The following is a 10,086-nucleotide window of genomic DNA, read 5'->3' on the forward strand; positions in this document are numbered from 1 at the left end:
GAATGAGTGTGCACTACAAAAACACTTCTATCATGAGTCTCTGTGCTTCATCATACGCATCCTGTCCAGCATCAGCGTTTACATATAATTGTAATTTATGACTTTAAAATAAGAGGCCAACTAAGTAAACTAAGTTTTATTAGCTCTGGCTGATTTCTCTCCTCTCTCTCTCTCTCTCTCTCTCTCTCTCTCTCTCTCTCTCTCTCTCTGAGAGGCACATGGACAGACATCGTGCTGAATCTGTCTCATCTCAGCTGGTTATTTTCGCATCCATCACCTGTCCGGTGGTCCTTGTTTACGATCGTATCTCGGCCCGCTGTTTGCGTCGAATCGATGTGAGTAATCACGCAAGGGAAGATTAACAGTGATGTCACTGGTTCAGGCCGATATCTCAACATCCTCGTTAAGATTTGTGTATGGCAAGCCAATTTAGCATTTAATGCCACTGGCTCTAGTCGTAGATTAGTTTTGAATTTCAGTCTTAAATTCATTTAGTCTTAAAATTACAATTCCAGATATCTATTCTGCAATTTTGACTCGTCATAATCAGAATTAGGATATCTACAACGTCATTATGACTAGTCATAAAATGTATTCGAGCTGTCTACAGTGCTATTTTGACTAGTCATATTTTCTGTTTCCATTTTTTCCATTCGTACTAGGCATAATTCTAATTAGAGATATCTCAAATTTCAATTTTATTAGTGATAATTAAATTTGAGATATCTGTAACTGAATTACCACTAGTAAAAATTGATAAATCTTTAACTGGTGTTTGACTAGTCATAATTCAAATTTAAGATAACTTTAATTTGTCATCTTTAAAGATATCTGAAAGTAATGTATTACTAGTTTTTGACTAGGCAAAACTTAATAAGAGAGATCTTGAACTGGAATTTAAATATTTAAAGATATCTGCAATTCAATAATGGATATCTCAATCTGATTTTTGACAACGAAGACCTTTCTTTGGAGATATCTGCATTTAGCTTTGTGACTTTGGGAAGAATTTTAGTGTAGATATCTGTAATTAACATTCTTACTGGTCAAAAATAGATAACTAAAACCCTGAAACATTTTATTAACTAATCTTACCTTGTAAACTGTTGTCTAAGATTTGTAAATAAAGGTCCTGTATGTTTGGATCATTTTAAACTGCTTTATATAGAAGTAATTCAAAAGTATGACAATAAAAATGTAGCGATCTAAAATATATTTATGGATAGTCAAACCACAGTTTTAAATGTCAGTTCCGCCTGCCACATTCACCAGCAGTTCATTTACGGGTAATTGCTAATGAATGCGACTTCTGCGTTTGTTTGTAATTGTTTCAATAAATTTGCTATAGCGCTAAATATGTAATGCAAATAAACTTCATCAAATGTACAAAAGCCAGAGATCACTCACGCATTTCCTCTTTCTCGTGGCATTAGTGTCATTGATAATGTAATCACATGGCTGCGGTATCAGAGCATCTTCTCGGCCATTTCCACCAGGAAATGAGTGTTTGTGGCTGATCTTGTTTGCCAATGTAGGTCATGTCTTAATTAGCACGCTCGTTTATGAATTTTCAGCAGGTGAAAAACACATCATCCGCTGGATTTATGTACACTAGGAAATTACATTTAAATGAGTAATGTAACTGAATATAATGTGAGTTCTAGGACCGAGGGGTTTTGAATGTTTGATCCTCAAGAAAAGGCAGTCAGGATCCTATTCTAGGAATTTTGTTGGGTTATGTTGATTTTAGGCCTATACACTCTAAAAAACACTGGGTTAAAAACAAGTTGTTTTCAACCCAAGGGCTGGGTAAATATAGGACAGAACACATGTTGGGTTAATTTTACCCAGTAAATTAGGTTGTTTATTTAACCCAGCATGATAGATTGATTCAGTTTTACTATAATACTAGCTTATTTTATTTATGTTTACTTCATACATGTTAACGGATTAACTTGAATCCTCTAAACTTTGTTTTTAAATACTCCACACAATGTTTGCATGATAATTCCTTTATATTTGATCATATTTTATAGTAGGTCTATAGCATATTTTATATCGTTTTTAATACATTTTGCCTATATTTAAGCTTGTTTAACAAATAATAGAAGTAAAAATTAAACATTTAGAAGTAATTCAAATGTAATCGACCGGTCTCTGTTGTTCTGTTTCCACCGTAACGGCGCTGGATCTCGTGCCGGAAATGACTCGCGTTCGGCGGGGGAACTGATAACTTCAGACCGCCGCCTACGTTTTACTCATAGCCGAAAAATGCTGTGATTGACTCCATAACCTGTCCATAAATAATCAGAGAACATATTTTAACATCCTAAGTATTAATATTCTGTATCTTTTTGAATAAAATCATACAATTTTATGCAAGGCATCAGGCGTTTTCATTATGTGACACTCGTTTAGATGAATCACATCACGGCCCTGTATGTTGCTTTCCATAAAATTAAACAATAAAGATCAATAATGAATTTTTAGATAAAATAAAACGTACACAAACCTGTATTTTACCGAAGATATGCATCAATTTGACGGAGCTGCGCTGCTCTCTCCTGAAGAGGGCGCAAAAAACCCGCGATAAATGACTCAACCCCTGGGTTGTTACGTCTGAGGTAAAACAAAAACTATTTAAACACTGGGTTATTATATCTGACACAAAAGCTACCCAGAAAAGGACTTGTGTAGAAAAAATCCAATTTTTTTCAGTGTTATTATATATGGCATTTTATTATTCATTAATAATAGCCTACACAGTTACAAAAAAACTAAATCCGTAGTCTTTACAAAATAATTTTGGCAGCTGTGGTTGCCAGAATAATTTTGTAAAAAAATACAGAAAAACTGTAAATTTTACACTATAAAACTGTAATTTACAAACAAGAAAATTTGAATGCAAACCAATAAATTCAACAATGCACACTACTACTAAAATCTGTTTTGTACCTTTAACTTATACTGACAACTATCATAATAATGCAGGTGGTAAAAGAGAAAGCCACATGAAAAATCATGAAGAGTTCATCAGCTTTTCCACGAACTGAAGTATACTAATATAAAGAAAGGTGCAAACACAAAACACCATCATGGTAACCCACAACACTTACATAATGCAATAAACATTCATTAAACAACAGAAGATGTAATATAAAACCCTAATGTACATAACTAATAACAAAAACTATGAAGAAATATTAGAATACTTTCAAATGTGGAGTGTCACACGGGGAATTGTGGGAACATCAGTTTACAGTTTTTGACTGTAAATTATACATTGATTTTGTCTTTTTTACTTCTAAACATTGTATATTACTGTGAAAATTACATAAAATGTCTGCTAATAGCTTTAACAGTTTTTCCCTATATATATACACTGTAAAAAAAAATCCCAGTAAAATTTACGGTAAAAAAACGGCAGCTGTGGTTGCCAGAACTTTACCGTAAAAAATACAGTAGCAACGTAAAAAAAAATCTGTTAAATTTACGGTAAAATAATGCATTTCATTAACTGATATAATGTTAATTTACCAACCTAATGAAGTACTAATATCTGTTTTGTACCTTTATAATACACTGACAGTCACCAAACACAGTGGTGATGAGAGTCACATGATGAATCAAAGTTCATCACAAGCAGATTTTCCACAAGCTGAGAAGGACAACACTAACATATAGAAGGTGCACACCGTGTCATTCACACACACACTAAACACCATCATGGTAACATGCATGAAATTTTAAAAATGCAATAAACATTAATTTAACAACATTAGATGTAACATAAAACCCTAATGTACATAACTGATTAGAAAAAAAATGAGAAAAACTAAGAAGAAACAGTTATTTCAACGAAAATATATCAAATGTGAAGTGTCACGCAGGGAATTGTGGGAATGTCAATTTACGTTTTTTCACTGTAAATTTTACAATGAATTGTTATTTTTCACTTCCAAAAACTGTGAATTTAATGGTATTTTACCGTAAAATTACATTAAATGTACTGTTAGATCTATTACAGTTAATCACCGTATATAGTACGGAAACTTTCCGTAAACCAATTGACAGTTTTTCACCGCAGCATTTTTACAGTCTTTTACTGTTAAATTCACGGTCATTTTTTACAGTGATAAAATACGGGAACTTACTGTTAACCTATTTACATTTTTTTTCTGTAGCGTTTTTACAATATTTTATTGTAAAATAAAAGATTTTGCGGGGCAACCTGTCACTCACATGAGATCCACCAATAGCAAACCATAACCATCCAATCAATTCCCCACGGACAAAATCAAGCCCCGCCCTACATTTGTTCTTGTTTGAGAAGCAGTTTCACTTGAATATACTTCACTATAGGGAAGAAAAGACTATCGTAGCGTTTTTACAATATTTTACCGTTAGAATCACATTCATTTTTTTACAGTGTATTACTGACCCCAAACTTAAGGTTTTATACATTATATAACACATTATGGGTAAATGTGATAGATAATTTGTGATTAATTTGAATAATAAGTCATGTAATTCATTTGATTAAACTATTGAATGGATTTAGAGCTATAGTTCAGATGTCTTCAGGGTGTCTTTTCACGTGTTTTAGCTGCTCGACACGCCACCCTATTAGACCAGGACAGAGAGAAAGATAAAAAACTGATAGAGAAAGAGAGACAGTGTAGCATAAAGAGCGAGCTTCTGAAGAGAAGGGAAGAAGAATGAAAACCGTGAAAATTCTTTATCTCCTCTTGTCAGCCCATCAGAGCGAGTCAATCCTCCTTCTATTTTTTTATCTTTATCCGTTCTGTTCTCCCTCACATTTCTCTCTCTCTTTCTGTTATCTCTGACAGTGGCTTCTAACCCTGTTCGAGCATTTAAACATCACTGGGTCTCGTGGTTTGATTCTGAAGAGGGTGACAGTCAGAGATGTGAAAACATCCCATGCACCACAGGTCAATAATGTTAAAATACTCCATTTAATTTCTGAAGGATCATGTGACACTGAAGACTGGAGCAAAGAAGCTGAAAATTCAGCTTTGATCACAGGAATACGTTACATTTTTAAATATATTCACATAGAAAACTGTAATAATATTTCATAATATTACTGATTTTACAGTATTTTTGTTTGCTATTAAGGACCAGTGTGCCACTTTTGTATTTGTATTTTTATTGATGCATAATCTAATTCAGATAAACCACCCGTAAATGGAATGTAAAACCAAAACAAACTTTGACGAGTTTACATGTCGGTCAAACTGTCTCTTCCTGTTGGTTCTCGGACGGAATAAGCTGCAATCGGGGCGAGACTTTAGTAAACGTTCATCTACGCGAGACTCGCGTCAGGATAAAAATTGATTTGTGAATTCACACAACGAGTAGTTTTGGTCATTGTTAAGCAGAGCACATCGACTTCGTCTGATCTTTCTCTCGCTCTCATACTCGCTCGCTTCCCATTATAGTGGTGTAATTACTTCTAATGAAGAAGTCTGTGTGCAGATGCAGGCTCTGATTAGCCAGCCGCACCCACGGACATCTCTCTCACACACACACATACACACTTCATCTTTAAACGTTCATTTTGTTAGTCATTTGTTCCGCAAATTGCTCCTCTCAGAAGCAGATTCATAATGGGGGCTGCCAGCGAAACGGTGACTGCCTGGAGTCAGTGTGAACTGAAGTGCTCTGAAAAGCATTAGACATGCAAATACTAGTTTAAAGTCACCTTGTTTTTTAATGGAATATTGCAGTATTTGTTATAAATGATTTATCAAGTGCCTCGTTATCTTTAATTAGAATAACTTCCCTTCCGATGACGAGGGCGGGGCAACCTGTCACTCACATGAGATCCACCAATAGCAAACCATAACCATACAATCAATTCCCCACGGACAAAATCAAGCCCCGCCCTACATTTGTTCTTGTTTGAGAAGCAGTTTCACTTGAATATACTTCACTATAGGGAAGAAAAGACTATCGTACTTCCATTTCATGACGACTTTAATGAAAACCATTTCTACTTAGAGTTAGCGATCTAAACAAACCCCTAATACATAAGCTTATCAAAATTATGAGATGCTACGAATTATGAAATAAAAAGTTGAATTTATGACATTCACTAATGATTAACCATATGAATCATATTAAATTATGATATAAATGTCAAAATTGGGATACTAAGACATAATTATGAGTAGGCCTGTAACGATTATTGTTAATCATCTGATCATGGTTTTTGAGAATTTGAGAACCACAAGTTTAAATTTCAATCACATTTGACTAAAGAATATATATATATATAAATATATATATAAATGACAATGGTGTAAAGTCTGCAAAGATAGTTAAAGGTTTGTGGGTTTAATCAGACTGCATTATATTATATTATATTATATTATATTATATTATATTATATTATATTATATTATATTATCAGAAATCATATGGGCCTATTTTATTATAAATTTTATTATTATATACAATTCCAAGTCAAAATTAGGCTTACACTGTAAGTGATGTGAAAAACAACAACAAATCAAATCATTAAACACAATTATTTGTATGACGATTAATCGTCAGCACAAAATTCATGGTCGTGACAGGCCTAATTATGAGATAAAAAGTCAAAATTGACATAAAAAGTTAATTGAGATACAGGCGAAATTATGAGATATGAAGCTATAATTGACAAAATTCACATACAAAGTCATAATTGAGAAAAAGTCCACAATATGACACAAAATACTGAAAATTATTAGATAAAAATGTCAAAAAAATTATTTCTACCTTTCGTTGCATTAGTTTTGTATGGAAGCCCATTTCTGCCACTAAATAAAAAAATAAAAAAAAGTAATTGGGACTTTTTATCTCACAATTGCATGATATAAAGTCAGAATTCTGAGATATAAACTCACAATTGCGAGAAAAAGTCAAAATTGTGACTTTATATCATGCAATTGACTTTTTCTCGCAATTGCGAGTTTATATCTCAAAATTCCGGCTTTTTTTCCTCACAATTCTTTTTTTCTTACAATTGTGTGATATAAAGTCACAGTTCTTTTTTCTCGCACTTCAGACTTTTTTCTCACAATTCTGACTTTTTCTCAAAATTACTTTTTCTTCTGAATTTCACATAAATTCAGAATTTTTCTTACAATTGCAAGTTATAAAGTCAGAATTCTGAGATATAAACTTGCAATTGCGAGAGAAAAAAAGTCAGAATTGTGACTATATCACACAATTGCGAGTTTATATCTCACAATTCTGACTTTTTCTCACAATTCTGACTTTTTTTCTTACAATTGCGAGTTATAAAGTAACAATTCTGAGATATAAACTTGCAATTGCGAGAAAAAAAGTCAGAATTGTGACTATATCACACAATTGCGAGTTTATATCTCAGTATTCTGACTTTATAACTCGCAATTGCAAGAAAAAAAGTCAGAATTCTGAGAAGTCACAATTACTTTTTATTTTTTTATTTAGTGGCGGAAACAAGCTTCCATAGTTTTGTCATAATTTTGACTTTAATTTATAATTATGAATTAGTATATCATAATTTCAACCTTTTATCTCATTATTATGACGTGTTGATGAAAAACTGCAGGTGGAAAAAAAACTGAATTTTATTTAAAAGAGACGTTTTTAGGATCATTTTTAGTGAATCCTTCAGAAAATGTAAATAGAGACTGCACACACTCAGTATTCTGATATATTAATATTTTGATCAATGCTGGCTGTTTCGGTTTCAACAATAACCACATTAGCTCTCAAACGAGTTCGTTATTGGTTGCACGCACGGTGACATTGCGCTGACAGCTGCTGATTTGAACTGTCTTCTTTAATGTGGCTCCTCGTTCTCAGCTTTATTCCCGTCTGCTCGCAGTCCTTGACGAGAGGACACGCTCGGCCGCGGCACCAGGCGCCGCACGTCACCGGGCTTGCATGACTTCATCAGGGGTGCGGAGAGCGTTGCGCTTCGGCGCTGGGGAGCTCCATATCATGCATAAACATGAGCTGTCACTATCACAGCGAGGCCCCATAGAGCCAGAGCTGCCAGCCAAAAGCAGGACCGCGGACACATGCTGCAGTGTGTGTGTGTGATTTGGAGGGGTTTCAGGAATGTGGAGCACAAGATCGTGGTTGGTGCCGCCGCGGTGTGTTTCAGCTGTAGGTCAACACACAGAGCTCAGAAAGCAAACAGAGGCAACTGCAAATAGATGAAGATACTCCGGTGCATCTCCCACACTGTCCCGACGTCCATACATAAATATATGATCTGACTTATTAGCCTGGTAGATGATAAAGTGGCTTTTTGACTTTTTAGAAACACCATACATCAGTTTTGCATGGGCAAGCACCACTGAAAATATGAAAATCTAGTTACATATATGAAAATATATCCTTTAATTCTGTATTTTTGTCCAGTTTTAGTGCTTTTAAAATCTAAAAAAGGTGCACTACGGCGCACATTCATTTAAATTTCATGAGGACATTTTAGTGTTTTCTGACTTTGAAAGACATGAATTGTTTAAGAGGAGAGCTGTCTTCGAAAGATACATGTGGAAAGCTGGGCTAATGTCAAAAATGTTTATTTTATAGCTATATTATTTCTCCCAAAGTTGTTCCACCTGAATGATAAAAGTGCTACTGATATGTAGCCCAAGGCAGTCAAAATCCACATTTCAGTTCTGCTTCAAAACTGTTGTATAGTAGGCCTATATTTATTAATGTTTGGCTTTATTAATTAATTATATTATTTTAGAATCACAAAAAAAGTTGTTGCGCTCTCAGTTGGAAAAGTTCTCTTTTCCTTCAGGTGCATAGAAGCAAAAAAGACATACTTGAGCAAAAGTTCATGTTCTCTGTTATGTTGGTAAAACCACACGTGCTTTACGCACTAGAATAATTGAACATACAAGTACAATTTGTAGACGGGATGATACATCTATTTATCGTCACTTCAATCTTGATAAACATTCTTGGTCTGACATGAAGTTCCTGGGCATCGAGAGGATTTTACCTCATAGAAGAGGTGGAGATAGAGACGAGAAATTGTTGCAAAGGGAGGCATTTTGGATTTTTTAACTTAAATGGTTAGTTCACCCAAAAATGAAAATTATGTCATTAATGACTCACCCTCATGTCGTTCCAAACCCGTAAGACCTCCGTTCATCTTCTGAACACAGTTTAAGATATTTTAGATTTAGTCCGAGAGCTTTCTGTCCCTCCATTGAAAATGTATGTACGGTATACTGTCCATGTCCAGAAAGGTAATAAAAACATCATCAAAGTAGTCCATGTGACATCAGTGGGTTAGTTAGAAGTTTTTGAACCATCGAAAATACATTTTGGTCCAAAAATAACAAAAACTACGACTTTATTCAGCATTGTCTTCTCTTCCGGAATCATTTCCATTGAATTGATTCCATTGAATCCTTTCATCTGTCTGTGTTGGTAATGCACTTTTACACCATTGTTTTTGGCGATTAGGACATCCACGACATGCACACTTACGCACCATTTTAAAAAATATAGCAATACCAAAATACAAACGATGTAGAATAGCTTGAATACAGCGTGCGTCTCCCTCAGACTGTAAACGAAGCTCGGGCGCACCAGAAAACACGTCAGCAGCGTCACTGCGGAGTCGTGGACCACACTCCAGAGCAGAAGGGGGCGGTAATGCACCAATAAACTGGATGCCAACCGCCGTAAAACAGGAAAGAAGAAGAAGCGGAGTCGTGAACGTGAATTGACAACAGACCCGGAAGAGAAGACAATGCTGAATAAAGTCGTAGTTTTTGTTATTTTTGGACAAAAATGTATTTTCGATGCTTCAAAATGTCACGGTATGTCCTAATCGCCAAAAACAACCACGGCGACGTAAAAGTGCATTACCAACGCTGACAGATGAAAGGATTCAATGGAATCAATTCAATGGAATCAATTCAATGGAATCACTTCAGTGGAATCAATTCAATGGAATCAATTCAGTGGAATCACTTCAATGGAATCACTTCAATGGAATCAATTCAGTGGAATCAACTCAATGGAATCAATTCAGTGGAATCAATTCAATGGAAT

This window comes from Megalobrama amblycephala, linkage group LG15, assembly GCF_018812025.1.
Source record: "Megalobrama amblycephala isolate DHTTF-2021 linkage group LG15, ASM1881202v1, whole genome shotgun sequence".
NCBI classification, from domain to species: domain Eukaryota; kingdom Metazoa; phylum Chordata; class Actinopteri; order Cypriniformes; family Xenocyprididae; genus Megalobrama; species Megalobrama amblycephala.